General features: G+C 41.8%; 1 long non-coding RNA gene across 1 annotated transcript; it reads left to right on the top strand.

Annotated features, from left to right (window-relative positions):
- The first annotated feature begins 8,402 nt into the window (after positions 1 to 8,402).
- Positions 8,403 to 17,125, top strand: LOC116419994. The gene is made up of 4 exons (XR_004230316.1): positions 8,403 to 8,482; positions 11,520 to 11,642; positions 12,153 to 12,217; positions 17,029 to 17,125. It is a non-coding gene; the product is annotated as an uncharacterized LOC116419994 (long non-coding RNA).
- The last annotated feature ends 7,330 nt before the right edge of the window (positions 17,126 to 24,455 follow it).

Below are 24,455 nucleotides of genomic sequence, written 5' to 3'. Positions count from 1 at the left end.
CTGCCACAAACATTCGTGCACATACAGGTCCCTTTCCCTTCTTTATAATCTCTTTGGGATATAATCCCAGTAGTAACACTGCTGGATCAAAGGGTATGCACAGTTTGATAACTTTTTGAGCATAGTTCCAAACTACTCTCCAAAATGGTTGGATTCGTTCACAACTCCACCTACAATGCATCAATGTCCCAGTTTTCCCGCATCCCCTCCAACAATCATCATTATTTTTTCCTGTCATCTTAGCCAATCTGACAGGTGTGTAGAGATATCTCAGAGTTGTCTTAATTTGCATTTCTCTGATTAATAATGACTTGGAGCATCTTTTCATATGACTAGAAATAGTTTCAATTTCTTCATCTGAGAATTGTCTGTTCATATCCTTTGACCATTTTTCAATTGGAGAATGGCTTGGACAATCGTATATTCTTGAATAATATTTCTAAGAGAATGGGATTTGGTGTAATTAAAAAATTCTACATATCTTCAATATCAGATTTATCATTGTTATTAGATACAAAGGTTTTGCCACTTGACAGTTTTTTAATTAATTTTTGCTTGTGTACAAATTTTAATAAAATGGTTATTTTTACATCCATTCTATTTCTCAATGTATCTTAACTTCCTCTCCTTCCCAGAAAGCAATCTTAGTACAACAAAGCATAAAAAAAGAAAGAATAGAAATGTTTCACACAACTAACCAACATATTATACACTCATAGTCACCATCCCCTGAAAAGAAGAAAGAAGTATCTTCTCATATCTCTTCTTTAGTGTCAAGCCTGGTCATTATAATTTGGCAAAATTCTGTTTCGATTTTTTTATTGCTGTTGTTTTTTTCCATTTACATTGTTGTAGTCATTGTATATATTGTTTTCCTGGTTCCACTTAATTCATCTTGTATCAGTTCATCCAAGTATTTCCATGCTTGTCGGTGTTCATTGCTTTTTACAGTCAGTAATATACCATTCCATTCATGTACCACAATTGTTTAGCCATTCCCCAATCAGTGGGCCTCCACTTTGTTTCCATCTCTTTGTTATCACAAAAGGTTTGCTATAAATAATTTGGTGTATTTGTTTGTATATCAAGTTTTTCTTTTGGTTATTGACTTCCCCCTTGGAACTCTCACCCCCTACATGCCTAACAATGGAATCTCAAATAGTGTGGACATTTAGTCCTTTCTTTGCATGATTCCAAATTGCTTTCCATAATGTTTGGAACAATTCACAATTCCATCAACTATTCCTTCCCATAGCTGTCTTTCCTCAAGCTCTCCAAAATCGACTATTTTCATCCTTTTGGCAACTTTGCCAGATTGTTTAGTGTTAGGCAAAACCTTTGAGTTCTTTGGATTTGCATTTCTTCTATTGTTAATGATTTGAAGCAGCCTTTTTATGGTTGTTAAAAGTTAGAAATTCTGCTGAGATCTGATTGTATCTTTTGACCACTTATCTATTGAGGAATGACTGTGCAAAACCTTTTAAAGTTTCTATAATCTGAATTATCTATTTGATTCTCTTCTCTACCTATATTCTTTGTTTGGTTTGAGAATTCTTTCCCTAGCCATAGTTGTGAGAAAACAAAACAAAACAGCAACTCCTGGCATTCTCTTCTGTTTTTTTTTTTTTTTTTTAACTATGAAAAATCCCCCCCATTTCATTTATTCATCATTCTTTTTGTCTATATGTTCTCTCATTTATTTTCATCATTCTTAGATTGGATTCATCCATTCTGGGCTTTCTTAAGGATATAATATAAGTCCATGCTCTGCCAAATTACTTCTCAATTTTCCTGGCAGTTCTTATCAAAAAAGTGAGTCACTTCTGTTCTTGGGTTAATCAGTGCCTGAGCTTCTGTTTCATGCTTATCTAAGAATATATTGTCTACTTGATTAACTTCTGCTATTTTTGAGCCAGCATCCCACAATTTGGTTGATCACTCCTTTTTAATGTAGTTTTAAGTTTGGTCATGCTACGGTCCCTTTAATTGCATTTGTTCCTCATAATTTCCCTGGAGATTCTGAACGTTTTTTCCCTCCAAATGAATTTTATTATTGTTTTGTCTACTTCTAGGAAATATCTTCTGGGTAATCGAATTGTTACAAGACTAAATCTGCAAATTGTTTTAGGTAGTATAATTATTTTCATTATATTGGCATGGTCTGCCACAAGCCCTGAATATGTTCAGTTTTTTTTTTTTTTAACTTAAAAAAAAAAAAAGTTGGCAATTGTATTTCAATGTAATTAGTTTCCTTTGTGATCCTGTGTCTTTTTGTTTAGTCTTTTTCCAGTCCTCTCTGACTTTTCATGATCCCTTTTGGGGTTTTCTTGGCAGAGATATTGAAGGGGCTTGCCATTTGCTTTTTCAGTTCACTTTTACAGATGAAGAAATTGAGGCAAACAGGGGGTTAAGTGCCTTGTCTAGAATCACACAGATGGGAAGCATCTAAGGCCAGATTTGAACTCAGGAAGGAGCCTTCTTGACTCAAGACCTGGCACTCTTTCCATGGCACACCTAGCTGCCCCTATGTCTCTTATTTCAAATAATTACAAGTCGTTCATAGGCTCCACCAGACTGCGGAAGGGAAGTCAGTGAATGACACAAAGACCGTTAATAACTTCTGGTAAATCTCCAATCATTTCCGATCTTGTTTAATTTTTTTTTTTTTTTTTGCAAAGATATAACTCTTTCATGAATCTGGGGGCTTAATTTCCAACTAAGCTGTAGTTGTTTTGAATCTAGAGGGTCCTTTTTTCTTCTGGGTTTTTGTTAGTACTATATTGACAGTTTATGATTTTTGTGAATTAATCTTGTATCCTACTGCTTTACTGAAGCTATTCATCATCTTAATTAGTTTCTTTGCTGATTTTCTGGGTTTTTCTGAGTTATTCTCTATTAGAGTGATTCTTCTCAAATTAACAGTCTTTTGTAGGGCATTTAATAACAATTTGAAGTTTCCATAGCAGGCTGGATTACGTGGTCTCTAATTTCCCTTCTTATTCTTAACTTTATAAACCTTTGAATCAGTGCTCTTTTTTTTTTTACTCTGGATAGAGGAGGGCCTGAGGGCTTATGTTCCCTCTCCCCACCCCCAAATCCCAGCTACATCTTGGAGCCCCAGGGTTTACGCATACAGATTCCCTGATTCATTCATCCCTGGGGGGCTTAACCTGAGCTCTCACTGCAGCTTTCACTTCCTCCATTCCCCTATGCAAATAGGGTTTTTGTTTTACTGGTTTACTCAGTCAGCTAAACTACTACTTCACTTCCTGCTATTCTGATCACTTCCCTTTAATGTCTTCCCTCTTTCTCTTTATCTGCCCTAATCCTGTTGTTGTTGTCATTCCCAACTCTTCCTGACCCCATTTGGGGTTTTCTTGGCAGAGATACTGGTGTGATTGGCCATTTCCTTCTCCACATCATTTTACAGATGAGGAAACTGAGGCAAACAGATTTAAGTGCCTTGCCCAGGGTCACACAACTAGAAAGTGTCTGAGACTGGATTTGAACTCGGGAGGAGATGAATCTTCCTCACTTTTGGCCTGGCGCTCTGGCACTGAGGCTGTACCTAATGGCCCTAGTCCCATTAGAGCCCTAATAAGCATGGAGCACCCCGAGTTTTGCTCTCAGGGTTTTAATCGTGGGCAGTTAGGGCCCTGCTCCCCCCTCCTCTTCAGTCCTTCAAGGCCTAATCTTCACTGATGACACCAGTCTACCACACTCTTCCTCTTTCTTCTGAACTCCTGGAAATAGTCTGCAAAGATCACTGGACACTTTTTGATAAGTGTTGTTCCATAGCTTTGCTATTTCTATTATTCTATCGATATCGCTCTATTTATACTACAGTTATATTATCATCTCCACAAAGACAAGAAACAGATCTTATTTTGGGGCCAATGGTTACAAGGAGTCACTTATTCATGGAATATTAGAATTAAAGAGTTCTTATAAAAGGAGAAGAGAAGGGAGTAAGTACTAAGCCTGTATGCTAGGCTCTGTGCTGAGCATTTTCATGAGTATTATAATCACCATAACACAGAATATTCATTCATTCATCAACTTCAATCCATTCATTCAACAAGTATTTATTAAGGTCCTACTATGTGCATGGAGGCCCCGAAGATTCCAAAAAAAGAAAAGGAAAGGAAAAGAAAAGAGAAGAAGCTGTCCCAGCCCTCTTAAGGACCTGATAGGGGTAAGGGAGTCAGGGGTGGGGGAAGGAGCGGCCAGCACAAAGTATAGCCAGATGATATACTTTATATATAAATTTTAAAAATACAAACCAATCTCAGGAGGGAAGGGATACTTATAAGTCAATGAAAAGGTGATAGATTCAGGATTGTAGACAAATCAGCTAGTTTGCTTGGAGTGTAGAAGGGAAGTAATGTGGAGTAAGTCTAGAAAACAAGGCCCAGAAACACCCTTTCAATAGTAAAAAGCTTTAAATGCTAAAGGAAAAGCATGGGTTTTAATCTTGAGGCAATGGGGAATCCTTACAGCTCAGACGTTTCCAGTCATTGCCCACTGAGCCCAAGCAGGGAAGTCAGAAGTTGGGAGACAGAAATTGAGGTGATGCTGGGACAGAGATGTTTAGGTAAGATGGGTTCCGTGGAGCCCATAAGCCCAAGGAAATAGTCACAGACACAGAGAATGAAGTGATAATAACATTATGAAGAGTTGTAAAATAAAACTGCTGAGGACTGATGGAGAACTTTGGCACTGGGAGCAGGGAAAGGGTTCATGCAGGAACTGAAAAAGAATAATTTAGAGTTAATTTAGTACAATGCTTTCAGTTTACAGATGGGGAAATCGAGGCCCGTAGCAGTGCATGGAATTGTTAAACTGATTTTTAAAGTATTTCCCCTTTCAAGTAGCTCAAGCCCTCTGGACTTGTCCTTGCTTTGATTTGGGAAGGTGTGTTGGAAACCTGAGACATGATGTCATTGATTGGCATCGCCAAACAGTCTTTTTCTTACAGCCACGCATCCTTCCCTTTGCTCACCATATTAGATGATTTTAAAAATCATTTATTATAAGACTATATTGAAAACATGATCCCTGAAGGCGAAACGTGAGATCCGAAAAGCTACATGCAATTGGTTCTGGTATTCTGAGCCTGATTTCCTCCTGGCTCTGCTGCAGGGAGCCCCGTGCCATCCACAGTGTCTCTTCTCATTCTTGTCTCACCCACACATCACGGGCAGGAAGCGAAGCAGCCTGTCATCCGTTTGAAGGGCCCGGAAGGCTGCCAGTAGGATAGCTTGGTCCTCCGTGGCTTCCCCTGGCTTGGACCAAGAAAGATTTGCTCGAATGAAAACTGATTAGTCTCAAAAAATGGGGCTGAGCATTGCAAACTGGGCTCTGGGACACGTGGCTCATCCTCGCTCTCCCCTGAACACTCGGCAGTTGCTCATCACAAGCTGAATGAGCCAGTGGAAAGAGATGGGAGCCGCCGGTCCAGAAACCTACCTGTCCTTAATAGCTGTGAGGGCTGCAGGAAATCATTTGGCATCTCTGGACCTCAGTCTCTTCATCTGTCAAATGAGGAGGGGTGGGCTGTCCTAAGGAGTTTTATATCTTTTTTTGTGTGTGTCATGGACCCTTTTGGTAGTCTTTGTCATTCAGTCATGTCTGGCTCCTTATAACCCCATCTGAGGTTTTCTTGGCAAAGATCCTAAAGTGGTTTGCCATTTTCTTCTCCAGCTTCTTTTACATTTGAGGAAACTGAGGCAAACAGGGTGATTATTCCACTAAGCCACTTGAACTCAGATCCTCCTGACTTTAAGCCTGGGGCTCTGCCCACTGCATCACCTAGCTGCTCTTTGGCAATCAAGTGAAGTCTATAAATCTCCCCCAAACTCAGAATGTGGTTTTTAAATGCATAAAATAAAATATGTAAGATTACAAAGGAAACCAATTATATTGAAGTATAATTATCAAAATACAAATAAAACAGACAAACAAGTTTACGAACCTCTGGACTAGGCAATCTTCTAAGATATGTTTCAGTTCTAAATCTTATAAAGCTCTGCTTATATGGCTAGTAAATGGCAGGATGCTTTGGATGAGAAGTCAGAAGAGTTTCATCAGCATTCCTGCCTCCTCTTAGATCATAGGATCACTTAGTACTCATAGGACTCTCTTGACCAGCCTCTGGGTTCTCGAGCTCATCACCCCTTCGAATGGGACCTTCTAAGACAGGGACAACTCGGAAGTAGTTTCAGAAGAGAGACCTTTGTTCCCCATCTCGGAAGATTCTGGGTATCATTCGTTGGAGAGGGGAGATGGTGAGCTCCTACGTAGCCAGGCGGGCTTGGCAGAGAAAGCCTGAATCTCCATAAACAATCTGCAAATCCAGCCTTTTGTTTTTAAGTAGGCTTTTTGTACAAGTAGATTTTTGATTACAGTATCATCCTAGGTGGAGGGATTTCTGGAAACTCCATCTTTCCTATATCCAATCAGAAAGCCAAATTAAGATATCGAACCCCTGAGATTATATTTCCCCCATAAAATATCTGCCCACCTCATCTTTGCCCCTTGATTTGGAAGATGTTTAAGCCTACACTACAAATTCTTTTGAGAGAATTCATGACACTGTCCTATAACCCTAATAAACTTTTTCCCCCCTGAGGCAATTGGGGTTAAGTGACTTACCCAGGGTCACACAGCCAGGAAGTGTTAAGTGTCTGAGACTAGATTTGAACTCAGGTCCTCCTGACCTCAGGGCTGGTGCTCTACCCACTGCACCCCCTAGCTGTCCCCCTAGCATACTTTTAAGCTATCACTCCATCCCCCATCATTTGGTGGCTAACCTCATCATTTTGATGGCCTTGTATGAGAAGAGCCTGACTGTACCCCACAACCTCAACAGTTTTATGAAGAAAAAAAACAACCAATGATTAATTTGATTTAAAAAAAAGAAGAAAACCAAATTATACTAGTATCAACAATGAAAAGGATGAATGCATCACCAATGAAGATGAAATTAAAGCAATTATTAGAAGTTATTTTGCCTAATCATATAACAGCAAAACTGTCAGTATAAATGAAAAGGATCAATATTTACAAAAACTATAAATTGCCCAGATAAACAGAAGAGGAAATAGAATACATAAATAACCTCATCTTAAAAAAGGAAATTGAACAAAGCTGACAATGAGCTCCCTAAGAAAAACTCCCCAGGACCCGATGGATTCACAAATGAATTCTACCATATATATAAAAAATACAATTAATTTCAATACTCTAAAAACTAATGGAAAACAAAATTCCTTTTATAACACGAATATGGTATGGATGTCTAACAAGACAGAAATCAGGAAAAGGAAAGTATAGACCAATTTCCATAATGAATATTGGTGCAAAAAAATTTAAATAAAATACTAGCAAAAGGGGAAAAAAAAGAATCATAAGATAACAGATTTAGAGGGATTAGAGGTTAACAAGTCCAAACTCCAGATCTCAGGTCTGTAACACGGGGAAATAGAATGTTGGGAATTCCCCGAGGCATTTTGGGCCTTTTCCCCAGACGGTAAGAAAACATTGTCGGCCGAATGCCCTGAAAGCCAGGGTGCGCTTCCGTTGCTGTCAAGGGCAGCAGTTGTCATTATTTTCCCAGCACTTATCATAGTGACCAGTACACTTAATAACAACTTGTTGCCTTGCCTGGATATGTTGCCACCATATCAGGGTGGGCTGCCTGTCCAGCTTCCTGGAGCAGACCTCCACCCCATTCAAGATCAGTGAAAGATTCTGGGGTAATTGTAATAATGCACAACAGCTTACAGTCTTCTAGGGTTTTCTCCCTCCCTTTTACTCCAATCAACTGGATCTCTTCCAGCGACTCTGGAAATCATTATCCTGTAAGGAGGTCCATTCCTACTTTTGTCATCTTTAATTGTTAAAAAATTTTTCTTTGGCTCAATCTTCTCTATGACTTATACCCCATTATTCCGCCCCATTCTGTCCTTCAGGGTTAAGAAGTAAAAGTCAAGTAACTACTTTCCAACTCTAGAATATGGTGAATACACCTCCCCTCCCCCTTAAATAGCCCTCCCTCATCGAGCATTGGGGTCTGTTCTTTTAAAGGTTAAGTCAGTGTCCATGAAGCCCTGGGCCGAGAAGCCTTCCCTGACCTTTATTTTGAGATATAAAGTAAAATGTTGGAGGGCCCAAGAAGCAAAACTTATTACCAAGAGCAAAGGAGAGGAAAAACTTCCTAGAGAATATGGTATTTTTAAAAGTGGTTTTTATCCCATTTTATTCTATATTATAATAACTTTTGTAGGTGGACTGTAAGTACTTTAAGAGTGATAGCTCCAGAACCCAGAACATTGTCTGGCACAGAAGTGGGTCCTCAATCAATATCTGGTTATTGACTGGTTGATTTTTTTTTTTTTTGTAGCTATGTAAAGGATGGTTTGAAGAAGAGAAGAGATTGGAAACGAGGAGAGCAGTTATGGAGCTCATTGAAATAGTCCAGGTGAGAGGTGCTACCGGGAGAGGGGCTCTGTGAGTAGGAAGGATGAGAAAGAGATGGATGCTCCAGGTTGTTGTGGACCTAGAAACAACAAGATTTGGCAAATGGTCAGATCTGAGGCTGAAGGGGGAGGGGAAGGCAGGGATCATTGGAAGGTCAGGTAGCTGGTAGAAGATTGGTACCTCCATCCACGGGACCAGGGAAAGGTGGAAGAGGCGTGGCTTCCCCCCCACCGCCTCCCCCCTGCCCGCCCCAAGACAGATTCACAAACACAAACTTGGGAAAATGAGACGTGATCTGGCTCTATGGTGGATGATTCTCACCACCCAGCGAGCTGCTAAAGTTCTCGCGTTTTCTTCCAAACAGAGAACAGCTGGAGCTGAGCTTTTATTAGCTTAAACAAAAATAAATGCATTCCCAGCTTTGGGGCCACCTGAGTGCTGGGGGATGCAGTCAAAAGACCTTGGTTCCCATTGCCAGCAGGGTGACCACGATCAACTCCTCATGTCAGCATTTGACTCAGTTTCCTCATCTGTAAAACTGCATTGTCTAGCCTTGGCTGAGTCAGTTATACTTTGGGGGCCTGAGAGACAGGGCCTAGGTTGTCCCCTCTCTAGATCCTATGTTCCCATGATCATTGGAGGGAATAAAGCTCAGAGAGACAACCCATGGTAATAGTGAGAGTGACAGACTTGGAGGCGGTAGGATTTAGGCTGAAATCCAAGCTCTTTTATTTATTACTTGAATTACCTTTTCATTTCTTTCCATGGGGCCTGTCTTCACGTCTGCAAGATGACAGTTGAACGAGCCATTCTCTACAGGTTCTCTCTGGTCCTAGCTCTAAAATGCTGTGAACTCAAGGACATTGTAATCACTTTTCAAGCTATACCTTAGTAGTTTCTCTCTTTGATTTTCTTTGTCTCTCTCTCTCTCTCTCTCTCTCTCTCTCTCCTCTGAATTTCTCTTAAGCAAATAACCTTTTCCCATTTTCCTTGTCAAAAAGTCCTGTGGTGTCCAAGATGACAGGCTTCAAAGCGGAGGCAGCCATGTCTAATACCATCTCCAAGGAATTCTGAGATACTCCTCAAGAGAAGTGTGATTACTTCCCAGCTTATATTGAGCCGGTAATCACATGGTGTGAAGTTTTGTGGGGACACGTCCCAGCTCATTAACCTCCCCGGCCAGCTCCCTTTTGTCTGGTGCCAGTCGCCATATGGAACCTCTAAACTCTTCATTTAGCACTGAAGTGGCCTCTGCTGGGTGAGGTGGTGCTTTTCCTTAATGGGAAACCAAAATGCCCTGAAAAAGGAATGAAAGAGAGAATTAATTTAAAAGAAGTCTTTAGGATCACAAATCATTAACAGACATGTTCCAAAAATGTCCAAAGAATTACAACTTTAGGGGATTCTGGAAACCTCCTTCTTATAAATGAGTGAAGAACTCATTTGGATGAAAGAGAAAATTCATCAAAGTTTCAGACTCCAAATACAAACGTTTTTTTTAAATTAGCAAAAAAATGAGGCTTAGCAAAAAAAGTTATTTTTTCCAGTTTTGCATAACAAAAAGAATTCTTAAAATGAATTTTAAAACTTTTTTTTAACTTGAGGTGGTGGAAGGGAGAGGCAATAACTGGCTTGAACACCAGGATTTTCTGTATATAGCCACGGCCGTGGGGTCATGAACACCTGGATTCCCATCCTGCACCTGATACTATTCAGCCAGGTGTCGTAGATGGCTCCTGTAAATCTTCTGATTCTCAGTTTCTTCATCTCCCAGGACGACAGGATGTGCAGTGGATAGACCCTGCTCTGGAGTCAGAATGGAACAACTCATCTTCCCGAGTTCAAATCTGACTTCAGACACTTTGCAAGTCACTTAATCCTGTTTGCCTCATCCCCGATCTGCAAAAGGAGCTAGAGAAGGAAATGACAAACCACGCTAATGTCTTTGCCAAGAAAACCCCAAATAGGGTCACCCTCACCTGCAATGGCCCCTTCCACCTCCCACGGCTGCTATGAGGATCAAGTAAGATGATCTATAGAAAGAGCTTTGGAACCTTCAAAGCATGAAAGGAATCCATGATCGTTGTTGTTACTACCAGCAGAAGGAGCATTGAGTTTAGCCAGAGAGCCGGCTCTGTTCTTTAAGGCTCCGGGAATGAGGCCAAATCCCCTCAGGTCTCCAAACAAAATGAGGTGCTTGGAGCAGTTGATCCCCAAGCTTTGCCACCCTTCTGTTTTTCTTCTCTGCTGCTCTCCCTGGTGCTGGGGAATAATAAAACATAGGCCCCCTCAGACCAAAATGACCACCTAGTTCTTTTCTCAGTGGGGTTTCCAGCCCACTCTGTGTAAGAACCATTAACCAGGACACAAGTGATAATAGTCTCACCGAGCAATTAGGTGACATATCAAGCGGCAGAACCTTCATTACAGGAAGTCTCTCTGCTCTCCTTGTATGGCAGAACAGGACCCTACTGGTCCAGGCAAATGCTGGAGAAGGCTGTGGAAGTCCATCATAGCGCAGAGGTCATTTCTAACCACGAACCATTTCTTGAGCAGGCAGAAGCTACTCCTGGAGATCCAGCTTGCTCGGCTTATGCTTCAGTCTCTCTTCCTTTCATTTTGGTTTTACTTGGTTCACTCGGGTTGAGCTCTAGACTTGGATTCCGGTGTTAGGTGAGATTGTCCCTGTCTCTTCAGAAAGTCAGAGTGAAAAATTCACTGATAATACACCTTTCCTGATCAGTCAGTCAAACAATAAATATTTACAAAGTGTCCTCTTGGTGCCAGGTCCTGTGTTGGGTACTGGGGATAGAAAATCAAAAACGAAATAGTGTCTACTCCCATGGAGCTTATGTTCTATTGGGAGACTCCCTCTCTATTTCTCCTTTTCTTTTTTTTTCTTTCACCCCAAATGCACAAATATATCATATATAGACACATGTGTGTGTATGTACCTATCTGTATATACCTATATGTACTATGTATATGCAAATAAATACATCAAGGTTTTTATTTTTTATTTTTTATTTTTTTGCCAGAAGACCCCAGCTCATCTGAGGATCAAGAAAAGCTTCACCAAGGTGGTGACCTTGAGTTGATGAAACTAGAATTTGAAGACTGAAACGTGTGAAATCTGTCATGCACTGACTAAGTGTTGTTAGGTATGCTAGTAGTTGAGAAGTAAGTCCGATAAGGAGTCTTGTGTTGTAAAGGATTCTCACTCAGTCCGCAGGGACAGGACTCAGAGAACCAGATGAGAATCCCACTGCCTCCCTTTGGGGTCTTGAACAAATCACTCAAATCCTTTAGGCTTCGGTTTGCTCATCTGTAGAATGTTTGACAGTGTGGAAGGGAGAGGAGTAAGTGGCTTCTAACTCTAGGATCCTAGCAATACTGTCTTGGAATGAAAACTTCTAAATCACCTATGAAGTGTACAAAGATAGACCTGTTTGGGCTTTTTGATTAGGGCACTAATTGGCTGCCTTTTCCATGAGGTCTGAGAAAGTTTTCCAAGTTTTTGCTAAATCCATTGAGTGTTAGGTTTTTGTCAAGCAATCACTCGATAAGCTTTAAGATCTGAACTAGAGTGGTGGCTTTGTGAAGGAAAGACCAGGATGGACAGGGGAGAAGGGCCTTAAGCATTTAGAAGTAAAAGCATCTTGTCTTTAAAGGTGATCCAGCTCAACTCACTCTGCAAAGGAAGAAAATGAGAGATGAAAGGACTGAGCCCAGCTCGGTAAGTTTGTTGATATTTAATTGTTTTTGAGTTGTCTTGATTTCCTCATTTTCCTGAGACGTTTTCAGTGTGTCGTTTGCCCAGTAAATTACATGAGGAAAATTTTGATTCCCATCCTAGGAAGTCAGTGAAGGAAGAAATAATTTGGTTTTCAAATGCCTCTTTACAGTGTCTGAGGTTTGCAGGTCCACACATGTATTCAGTTAGGGTTCTCAGATCCTAAATAGTTTTTTGGTATGTTTTTTTTTTTCTCTTTCCCTAAAGCGTCTCAGTTCACCTTTAACCATCTTCTTTAAGACAAGTGGATGAGATTTCAACTTCAGAGCTGGATGCCAAGGAGGGGTCTTTAAGAACTTTTGACCCCCAGGTCTTTGGAGTTGGTCAAACCAACAATCAACAGAGCCTGTGGTCCCCAGGCCCTGCCACCCTCCCTTCAAAGGGCCGTGGCTGTCATGGGATAATTCCTCCTCCCCCACTCTCAGAGCACAGTGGAGCTGGGCTTCATTTGGCTTTTTCTCTTCCCCACTTTGGTACTGGTGCCTTCTCAACTTTAAGGCTGATCCAGCTTTGTCATAGCCTGGCCAGAATCTGAGGGGAGACAGATACTGATAAATTCCCTTTTGATCTCCTCAAAGCCACTCAGTCCAAAAAAAAAGATAAAAGAAGAGGCTTCTGTGTTTGGCTGGAGGGCTTGTTCAAAGTGCTGACTTGGGCCTCACTGATTTTACTCCTTACTTTAGTATCAAATCTGGCCTGGGAAGGGGGCCTGGATAAACTTTCCAAACTTAGCCAGCTCAATACCAGGAAACCAAATTAATTAGGTGACAATCATTTAAGTGATTTTCAAGGAACTGTTGGAGTTCAAACATTTATCACTACCTAATGCATAATCAACAGCCTGGGACAAACAATTCAACAAAGCTCTCCTCATTTTTGAGGGATTATGTTAATTTTCATTAATCTTATATATTGCCAACTTCATCCCTCTGAATGTTATCTGAAAGCTCCAAATGTCTTCTTTGATCTTCTGAAAAAAGAAAAAGAAGAAAACAGATTTTCCACCGACGTTTGCTTAGAAATAACATTTTAATGACCCTGAACCCCAGGCTGAAGTAGAGTGGTAAAGTTTCTCCTACCCTAAAGCTAATTAATCTATCCACATAAAAATAACAATAATAATTACTGGTGAGAAGAAATTAGATGCTCCATAATGATTCCCCCATATCTGTCTAGTTGAGGGTCCTGTTTTGATTTACAATAGCCTTTTTAAAAAATGATTGAGTGACAGCCCTTTTTGTAGTGGCAAGAAACTGGAAACTGAGTGGATGCTCATCAGTTGGAGAATGGCTGGATAAACTGTGGCATATGAATGTTATGGGAGATTATTGCTCGGTAAAAAATGACCAGCAGCATGATTTCAGAAAAGCCTGGAGAGACTGGCATGAACTGATGCTGAGTGAAATGAGCAGGACCAGGAGATCATTCTATGTGGCAACAGCAAGACTATACGATGATCAATTCTGGTGGACGGGGCTCTCTTCAACAACGAGAGGATTCAAACCAGTTCCATTTGTTCAATGATGAAGAGAGCCATCTACACCAGAGAGAGAAATATGGCAACTGAATGTGGATCACAACATAGCATTCTCACTCTCTCTGTTGTTGTTTGCTTGCATTTTTTCTTTCTCAGGTTTTTTTCCTTCTTGATTGGATTTTTCTTATGCAGCAAGATATATGTGTATACATATATTGGATTGAACATGTATTTTAACATATTTAACATGTTTTGGACTAGCTGCCATCTAGGGGAGGGGGAAAGAGGGGATAAATTGGAACAGAAGATTTTGCAAGGGTCAGTATTGAAAAATTACCCATGCATATGCTTTGTAAATAAAAAGCTTTAATAAATTAAAAAATATATAAAGTATGAAGGAGGATACGCTTTTGGAAAAAATAAATGAATGCATAATGTGCAGAAAATATGTTATCAAACTGCAGTGTCAAAGATTTCATAGAGCCCTACAATGTTATACCTGAACAGGAACTGGAACCTTGCAACATGGAATGTGAGAACAGGGAGAGACTTTAGAGATCATCTCTCCCAGCATCTCCTGAGCATGTGAGCCCTCATCCATATCTGAATGGCCACAAAGATGGAGACACTTTCTCAGACCCAGCAGCCATTGATGTCATGGGACTGACCTCAGTGGCTGGTAGATTAGGGGATGAAGTCTCTACTTCCGCAGTGATGGTGACAAAGGCTAACGTGTAGATCAGGTAATGGAGGCCAAAAGAGGCAAGAAGACTGGTCTAAATTGATAGCAAGAAGACAGAGCCCTGTACTCAATGAAAACAAAAACCCACAATGCCCTTTTGTGGAAGAACAACTAAAACAACTTATTTCTCTAGCACTAGAAAGCTCACCCAGCCCATTTCCTCAATGGGCACAAATATTCTGATGTCTATTTTTCAAATAAGACAACTGAGGCATGAAGGAAATATTAAAGCCAGTGACCAAACCCAGGACTACTGCTGATTCCAATCTTCCAATGCTCTTTCCATCACCTCCTACTGTGTCTGGCAGCAGCAGATCAACTCCATTAACTACCAGTCGATTGAGTTTTTGCTCTGTGTGGCAGAATGAGGCTCTGGAGAGATAGCAGGTGTTGACAACTCTTTGGAGAGTTAACATGTGCACCTGGAGGGGAAATGGAGCAGGAGAGTGGACAGGCAGCCTCCTGAACAATCAGGAAGGCTTGGCTCCAAATTCTGACCCTGACAAGTCACTTCATTGTCAGGGACCCTGGGTAAGCGGAGTCTAAACAGGATCTCACTGAAAAGTTGCTGCTCTGCACCTGTGGAAAGAGTTTCCACACTTGGAGTAATTTACACTGATGCAATCACATTGGCACCAAACGGATATGCATTTTGTAGGTAAGTGTGCACATAAAAAGATGCCAAATGATATAAAATAGTGCAAAAATGGAAAGGAGAAAGGACCCCTGAGAACCAACTAGGGAAAGTTTTCCTGAGAAGGTGAGAACTGAAACCAAAGCAGTTCCCAGATAAGACAGGGAGCTGGAGAGAGCAATAACTTACAAAAGCAAGAAAGCCCTCTGCTCGGCTTAATGTGGAAGCTTTCCACTCCGGTCACTTGGCATTGATAAAGTTATTAGGGTTTCAAACCAAACACTCTTTCCTCTGAGGATAGGGGAAGTTTATATAAAGAGATACAGTTGCTCTCCTGTGGATCTTTCGGGCCATATCATTAAATGAACAGCATGCTAGGGCTCTTAAAGGAAAGCCGAAACCTAATCCAAAAGATATCCTAACCATTATCGCCAACTTCAAAGAGCATAATTGATGGCAGCAATCATTTTTAAAAGCCCAGAGAATCGCCCTTGAAGAGGAAGTATAGAGGTGGAGGACAAACAACAATGACAACAAAAAAAAGGTTGACTGACAAAACTTGGGGTCTGGTGGCTTCCTAAGGATGGCAGAAGCATGCTCCTGGCTAAAAACAACTTCAGTACACATGGGGAAAAGGAGCTGGCCCCCCTTGCTCGATTCCTGTGTGAGCCAAAATAGCAGACACAGGCTCCCCAGCCGGGTCTGAGCTCAGACGAGCAGCCCCAGTTCCTAGGCACATCAGCTTTCCAGCATCCTCTCACTGGGCACATGCTGGTTGGGGTCTCCCAGCTCTCCTGCAGACCAGCCCCGAACAATTGGGCAGCCTCCTGGATCATGGCAACCCTGAAAGGGAGAAGGGATGCTCCCCGGACTCCCAAGAGTAGACTTGCAAGGTTTTTAACCTTGCAGTGGGCCATTTGCCAACCAAGGAGTCGCTTCTCCCCATTGTGAATCCCAGTTAAACCTAAAGGCATTTCAAAGTTGTATTTCTTTTGTATCTCCCATGAGACCTTAGAGTCCAGGATGGTATTAGGATGGTTTAGATGCAGTGGTTCTCAAACTTTTGTTTTCAGTATCTTTATCCCATTAAAAATGATTGAGGATCTCTCCAAAGCATTTTTGTTTATCTGGGTTATATTTATAGACATTTACTATATTGGAAATAAAAACTAATTTTGAATTTGTAGACCCTCTAAAAGGGTTTCAGAGATCCCCAGGATGCTCTAGACCATACTTTGAGAACCACTGGTTTAGTGTGTCTGGAGTCTAGAATGGTTCAGTAGAAAGATCCCTGAATGCAAAGGGCCTGGACTGGAGGCCAGACTTTGACTAGCAATGTTGGGCAGTGAGGCCTTCAAAACATCACAGCTAAGGGATTTCGCTTCCTCTGAGGCTGCACTTTGGTCACATATTCTGGCGCTGTGCAAAGTATATAGTAGGTTTTCAAAAGAGTTCTCGTTTAAGTAGAAAAAAATTTCAAACTGACCTCTTGGGTGTCAGGTAGAAAAAGTCAAAGGCAACGTCTTGTTCATTTAATGTGGAAAGGACTGTTGGACCTTTGATATCAGCCAAACATCAGCCAGAAAACTCTGATGTTCAGTGTTTGCTGTTAATATTTGAACTTCTTTTTTTTGAGTTTTGGGCAATTTATCAGAGTGCATTCATATCTTAAATGAGTTCTTCTGATAAAGGTTTTCTGCTGCTGCTGAACATTACAAAGTCCTTTTGCATAATAGACATGGAAGTAGATCATTTAGTAATAGTATTAGCTCACTTTTATATAAGTGATTAAAACTTTGCTCATTTATCTATTTCCAACCGTTCTGCATACATCGTCTCATCAGATCCTCACAATCCTGTTTGTATGAATCACAAGTATTATTATTATTGGCCTCCCACAGATTTCTGACAGTCGACATGGCAACGTGGCCAGAGGTGACCCACAATCTGGAAGACTTTGAGTCAAATGCTACCTCTGACATTTCCTAGCAGTGGGATCCTAAGTAAGTCACATAAACTTTCTCTAGAAGACATCTCTAAAATGGCCATATTGTACTAGCAGTCCTCGGAGGTCTACTCTGGCTCTCTATGATTCTGTGAGATTTAGTGATTTACTCATAAATAGTCAACCAATAAGTGTTTGAGGGAGGATTCAAACTAAATTGGGAAAACTTTCTATTCCATCATTATGCATTAATTACAAATATTCCTCCCCTGTTTTATTGGCTCACAATGCTGAAAAAGAAGATAGTTTGGAATCTTGGTCCCCTTGTATTATTTCCATGATTTTATCTGATCATTTGTGGACCAAGTTAGATATGGTTGTATTGCTCAGTCTCCTAAATTTTGACTTAGGAGGTACACCCTTCCATATCTCAAAAGTTTTAGGGAATGGCACCTCCATGATCTGGAAAATCTATAGTAAAAAATTTGGCTGTCCCTTTGTATCAGAGAAGAAGTCTGAATTATTATGGCATGAAAAGATAAGACATATAGATGTTTTATAATACTATACTAGAAATACTACTTTCTAACCTTTTTCTGTATCATCTGTGGCTTCCATGAAACTCCCCCCAAATTCCCATTTAATTTGTTATGCTAATCTTCATGGAAATTTTGTTTCCATGTTCCATAATGTGGAAGAGGTAACTTTACTCAAGAAGTGGCTACTAATTCCAAGGTCTTGTATGTAACTCCATAAATCAAGAAGATTTTTACAAAGATGGAAATCAGGTTTGACATTTATCTGGGATAACACATGGTGATTTAGGATGGTGATGGGACCCTGGAATGGCAGCCCCTGATGGCACTGCCTTGATATTGCTGACAAAGTAAAAAGTCAGTCTGGTTTGGGTCTCAGCCCTGTCCCCTCCTGTATTTATTCGATCATTCTAGAGGAGGAGGCTGGAGGATTGGGTCCTAAGCCCAGCTCCAGCATCAACAGTTATGTAACATTAGAAAGATCACTTTCTGTCTCTGGGAAGAGCCTCACTTGACTCTAGGGCACTGTCAGTTTGGGATCAAAGGCTTTCACATTGAGAGGGAGCTACTTCAATGTCCTCATCTTAAAGAGTTGGACACTAAAATCTAGAGGGGAAATGTCTTGCCCTAGTAGGAAGTGAAAGGAACAGGACTGAAGGCAGGTCTTCCACCTCCTGACCCAGGGTGCTTTCTTCTAAAATATTCTTCCATCTGAAGGGCAGATTGAACAGATGTCACTGAAGGTTTCCTCTAGATATATAAACATCACCATTCACTTACCACTTCAGCTTCCTTGGAAGGACTTTTGGTCAAGATATCTGCTGAACAGAGGCATACAGCCCAGTTCCTACATGTTTACTGCAGAACCCTCTCCATCAAAGCTCTCACCAGACTAAATAATGATCAAGAAATCGAATGAACTAGAGAAAATGATTTTTTCATTTTCATCTTGATTGCTCGAGATGTCAGCCTGAGGACAAGAAGAAAGAGGAAAAGCCAGTAAAGTCAGTGCCAGAATTCAGTAACCTCTCAGTACAACTAGAGACAAATTAGGGCACGTACAGTCTACAAGTTTCTGTGGAGATTCTAAGAAAAGTAGGCTTCCCCAAGAAAGCCCCAAGGGAAGAATTTGGGAAACTGGAGAGCAGCCATGCAGAAATGGCAGCACTTGCATCAGGGACTATGAGGTTCTTAATACTTTGCCCTGACATGCCAGAAAAAGCTCTGAACTTCAAAAATCCTGGGGCCCTAACTCTAGGAATCAGCGATTAATGTAGGACCCAAGAAACCCAAAGTAAGAGAAAACAGGACCAAGCACATCACCCAAAAGTGTGGTGGAAAGCAGAGGTTGGCCCTGGAACAAAGCCCCAATTTAGGAACTAAGGATGAAAGTGTATAGTAGACCAAAGAAGACGTTGAGTAGCACTAGTGTTCTTGGGAGGCAGAGACAGAAGCAGCTTTTTAAAAGAGTGCTAGGTAGCTGACCCATGTTTCTCACACTTCAAGTTTTCCTAATATTTAAATATGTGAAAATCTGAAAATACTGCTCATTGCCACTTTGCTCATAATCACTTTCTGAAGCTTCACTGGATGACTTGGATAATGGCAACTTGAGTTATTGCCATGAGCGTTTTCCTTCTTCCCTCTCTCTCCTTCCTTCTTCTCTTGCTTGCTTGATTCCTTCCTTCTCTCTGTTTCTTTTTTCTTCCTTCCTTCCTTCCTTCCTTCCTTCCTTCCTTCCTTCCTTCCTTCCTTCCTTCCTTCCTTCCTTCCTTCTTTCTTCTTTTTTTCTCTGTCTTTATTTCTTCCATCCTCTCTTCCTCACCCCTTTCTTTCTTCCTTCCTTTCTCCTTCTCTCATCTCTTTCGTCCTTCTCTCTCCCTTCTTTTATTCTCATCTTCATCTAGATTGCAGATGAACCCTGATTATTATAACCTGTAAGTTACTTCTATCCCCACAAATATTACCACTGGTGCATAAGGAAGAATCTTCTATTTGTACCATGGCATTGTAGAGTCCCAAAGTCATAGAATTGGAAGAGCCGGAGTGCTGGACTCTATATTTGTCCTCATTCCATTTGATCTGGTTTACATTGGGCCCGTGGTTTTCGATTGTCCAGAGCTTTTGGATTTCTGATATTCCCTCAGGGTTTGAGCTCTCCCTCCCAACTTTCAGTAGTCTGTAAGTGTGGTAACCATGCCATCTGAGTAAATGCTGGATCAGCACACAGTCACACACAGGTCCCTGGGACACTCCCCTAGAGCCCTCCCTTCACCCTGACTTCACCCTGACTTCCATATGTTAATGGGTACTCATGGGGAGTACCCCCCCATACTTAGTGCTTTAAGAGCTGCCCTCTTATCCAGCCTACATCTCTCTATCTTGTCCACCAGGATAGCATGAGAGATGTAGAATTCTTTGCCAAAATCCAAATCTCATAACTGTCCCTCCCCCCAAGAAACTTAACTCAGTTAAATGATATTAACTAAATATATGTCATAAATGCCAGGTATGACAATAATATACAATATTACATAAACATATTAGAGGCACAAAACAGAATATATGGTAAGATCTAAGATAGCGTAAGATATCCCAAAGCCAGGGAATGTCGTAAATCTTAATTACATGCTCTCGAGCCAGAAGAGACTTGAAACGTCATCTAATCCATACCTTCATTTTATAGGTGAGAATTTGAAGGTCACAGACATTAATGAGTCTTTCTAAAAGTCATTCTAAAGCTAACACCACTGAGCTGGATTCACACCTAGGACTTTTGCCCCCCAAATCCATTGTTACTTCTACTATGCCATGAGAATTATATTTTAAAACATATTGCAAGAGGAAAGAAAACCCTGAAAAGCGTCTACTTTCACTATGGTTGTGACTGACACTGTCATCACCACTTCTTCTTCCTCAGATTTTTAAACTCTCCAACCTTGGGGTTCTTCCCTCCGCCCCTCTGGGCAGATACAGAGACCAAAAACCTTCCTACACGAAAGAACTGCTACAGGATAAACAGGCTCCAATGGCAAATTCTTCCCCAAAGCATCCCTCTCTAGTCTTTGCTTTTTAAGTTTCTCTCAAATGATTTTCCAAGCCAGCGGATTTAATTACATGACATTAAGGGAAATTGGTCCCATTTCTTTATGACTTTTTGTAGCTGAAAAGCAATTACTTAGCAATCAGAGATAGATCTTGTTGTATGTCTTGGAGGCCAGAAGCTTTGAAAATTATTGCACAGAACCCCAAACTGGCTTTGAAGATTTTTTTCTTCACTTTTTTTTTTTTTTCCCCCAGCATAGAATTGTTAAAGAGGGAATTAGTGGTAGGGAATAGAGTGCGTTCTTTTGTGCTGAGTTAAATCCCTCTAAGTGAATATTAGCTGATGGAGTTGAGTGTGTGTGATCCTTGGCCAAAATTTCATTTTCTTATCGTACAATGGAGAGCAGATTTTCAGTTCTATGATATCTAGATACCCAAAGAGGGTAGGAGGGCTAGAGGAAGGTGGTGGCAAGAAGAGTCCTTATTGTTTTATGGTTCTTTGAGGTCAAATCTGTTGTTGCTGTTGAATGATCCTTCCATTTCCCTTCAATATTTCCTCCTATTGGTTTAAAGCCAGTCTCTTGCACCAACACTTTTTAATTCTGTCCCAGTCTTTGCCTCTATAAGATAACAGTGCCATCCCTAGAAATATAGTCTCGGACTCAGGAAGTCCCGGGTTAAATCTTGCCCAAGAGACACTAGCTATGGATCTTAGGCAAATTATTTACTTGGCTGAATCTTTTTAATTAATTTCAAGAACGCCGACAACAATAGTCCTTCCTCCGAGGATTGCCGTGAGAGCCAGAGGAGAAGGCCTTTCAAGCCGTTTGCTCATTTTCATCGCTATGTCAGGGATTCTTAAGATTTTTGGTTGGTGTGGCCCCTTTGGGTAGGTTAGTGAAGTCTGTAGGACGGATTCCCCCAAATCCTGTTTTTAATTAATTGAAGGAAATGCAAAGTTTCAGTTAGAGGTCAGTGAAAATAAAGATGTAATTTGTTTCCCATTCGGTTTCCATAGACTGCCCCCCAATCTGCCTATAGACCCCTCGAGGGTCCATGTATGCCATGTTAAGAAACCTTGTGCTGTATGAATTTAAATTATTGTTATTCACCAGGGCCAGTTTTCTGCCTGGATGAAGCAGACAACTGTCTGAAATCACGCCATGTAGCTTCACTGAGAAAGAATGGGTATTTCTTCCAAATCTTTCTACAACATCTGGCCACTAAAACTTGGAGCCACCATTTCAGAGTGTTGGAGCCGACAGGGACTCTGAGGCAGAGGGACAGCTTAAAGCCTCTGTGTCTAGGGGAGGGGGACACAAGGTGGATGTGACTCGGGAACTCTGCTTGATCTCTGTGCTGTTGAAGGTCTGGCTGCTCTGGGTGGGTGGGAGAGATGATGGCTCGGGGAGGTGAAAGCTTGGCTGGACTCGGGGACGAGGCTCATCCTACAGCAAACTCGGAGGCTTTTACCTAGTCGTGACTGCTTCAGAATTATCCAGCCTGACTCTTGTTGTCATGTTAGGGCCCAGGGAACTGACTTGTCCAAGATCATACAGCAAGGAAGGCTCAGATGAAGAGGTCTGCCTCCTCTATGGAGGCTTTTCTGACCCTGCAGGATGGAGAGGGCACTTCCTAGAGAACCCCCCCCCCCCACACACACCGTGGGGCTTTGTCCTGGCTGTCTCTGAGGCAGTTCTCAGAAAATGTTTAAAAAACCGGTATCTGGGCTTCTCCACCTCATCCTCCCGTGGGAATATGAGCTCTAGAGGAGCAGAGACAGTTGTATTCCTTTAAAGTGTCTAAAGAAGGTTCTTTCCCAGAGGAGTTCCTGGCTGGGGAAGCCAGAGCAACATTCGAGAAAGCTGACAACAACACACAAGAAATAGCCCCTCATCCTGGAGGGGGGGATGGGGGGAGAAGAACCAGACGGGGAGTCTCTGCCGACTTCAAGTCCTGCCTCTGCTGCTGCTGGGAGCGGAGAAAAGCCCCCTTCTGTCTCGGAGCTTTGGTTTTCTCACCTGGAAAATGGGAATAGGAGGGCCAGAAGGCTGGCCCTAAGTCAGGAGCTGGGTTCAAGGACTGACATAATGACTCAGGGCCCATCACTTAACTTTTCAGGACGCCAAGTATCGGTCGAAAGTGAGTTTCTGGAAGCCTGGGAGGGAGGGCCCACACTAGGCTGTTTCCATATTAATAAAGTCAAAGGCACAGCTTCACAGACACATGAGCAATAATAGGACCCGAACTGTCATTTCCCTGGGTGGAGAGCATATTGGGCAGCGACATTAAATGGGGGGTGCAGACCGTATTCAAAGAAGGGAGAGACTATTGTGGGCAACCGAGGTTGGATAGGTCTTCCTGGAGGTCCTTGGGGAGTGGGGATAGGTCCAAGTGGGCTTGGACCAAGGATCCCAGAGCATAAGAAGCTACAACGGCGGTTCTCCTCCATCCTGCTCCGAGTCCCACGTTCCCCTGAACGTGAGGCAAGACTGCAGCAGCATTCCTGCTGCATGTCACATTATTGTTCCTGAAGGCCCTGAGGCCTCCTGATCTTTTTCCGATGAAGTCACTGCTCCATCACATTGGCAAGAATAAATATACAACTTTGAAGAAGAGTTTGGGCTGGCTGGGTAGAGGAGACAGAGTGCTGGGCCCGGCACCAGGAAGACCCGAGTTCAAATCCAGCCTCAGACTCCCACCAGCTGAGTGACCCTGGACAAGTCATTTAGCCCTGTTTGCCTCAGTTTTCTGGAGCTGGAGAAGAAGTGACAAATCACTCGTCTCTTTACCAAAAAAATCGCAAACAGGGTCACAAAGTCAGAGCAGATTGAAAAGTGATTAAACAACAACAAACTGGGCTTAACGCAGCTCAATTCAACAAGCACCCACAATGCTTGGAAACACTCCAACCAATAAGTGAACTGGCCAAGGTGTTAGGGAGCCGAATAAAAACTCAAAGCCAGGAGTACCGATTGCAAACCCAGGAAGCCTCGGGTTTCTCCTTGCTGTTTTGGCGGCGTCTGCTGCTTCAGCTCTTCCTCCCCTCACCAGAAAGAGGGTTTCCCCAAAAGACAACGGGTATTTTCCCAGCAGCCTTATCTACAGAGTCTGTTTTCCATAGTGGGGAGAGTTAAGAAAAATGTAGGCAACCCAATGCTTTTGGGAGAACGATGACATCAGGGACATGCTGCCTGCCCTGACTTACATGTGGGTTTGAGTGACGGAGGGCTATGAAAAATCACCAGCCTCATTTTTTCCTCCACAGTCAAGTGGTCAAGTGGGAGGATATAGATCAGGAGATCAGGCTCTGGATGCAGTGGGAAACCTGGGTCTTTTTTGAGCTAAGGTCTCAGTTTGACTGAAGCAACATCCATTTAGTGATTAAGGCCAGGCAAGAAATGAGGGGGAGAATGGCCTCTTTTACCTAGTAAAGAAACAAAAAAGGAAGGAAGGAAGGAAGGAAGGAAGGAAAAAAGAAAGGAAAGAAGGAAAAAAGGAAGGAAGGAAAAAAGAAAGGAAAGAAGGTAGGAAAAAAGAAAGGAAGGAAGGAAAAAAGAAAGGAAGGAAAGAGGGAAGGAAGGAAGGAAAGAAGGAAGGAAAAAAGAAAGGAAGGAAGGAAAAAAGAAAGGAAGGAAAGAGGGAAGGAAGGAAGGAAAGAAGGAGGGAGGGAAGGAAGGAAAAAAGGAAGGAAGCAAGGAAAAAAGGAAGGAAGGAAGGAAAGAGGGAGGGAGGGAAGGAAGGAAGAGTGGGAGGGTGGGAGGAAGAAAGGAAGAGAACAAATGAATAAAGGAATCAGTCT

This window comes from Sarcophilus harrisii, chromosome 6, assembly GCF_902635505.1.
Source record: "Sarcophilus harrisii chromosome 6, mSarHar1.11, whole genome shotgun sequence".
Lineage (NCBI taxonomy): Eukaryota > Metazoa > Chordata > Mammalia > Dasyuromorphia > Dasyuridae > Sarcophilus > Sarcophilus harrisii.
Note: the sequence above shows the minus strand (reverse complement) of the source record. Positions and strands in the feature narration are given on the sequence as shown.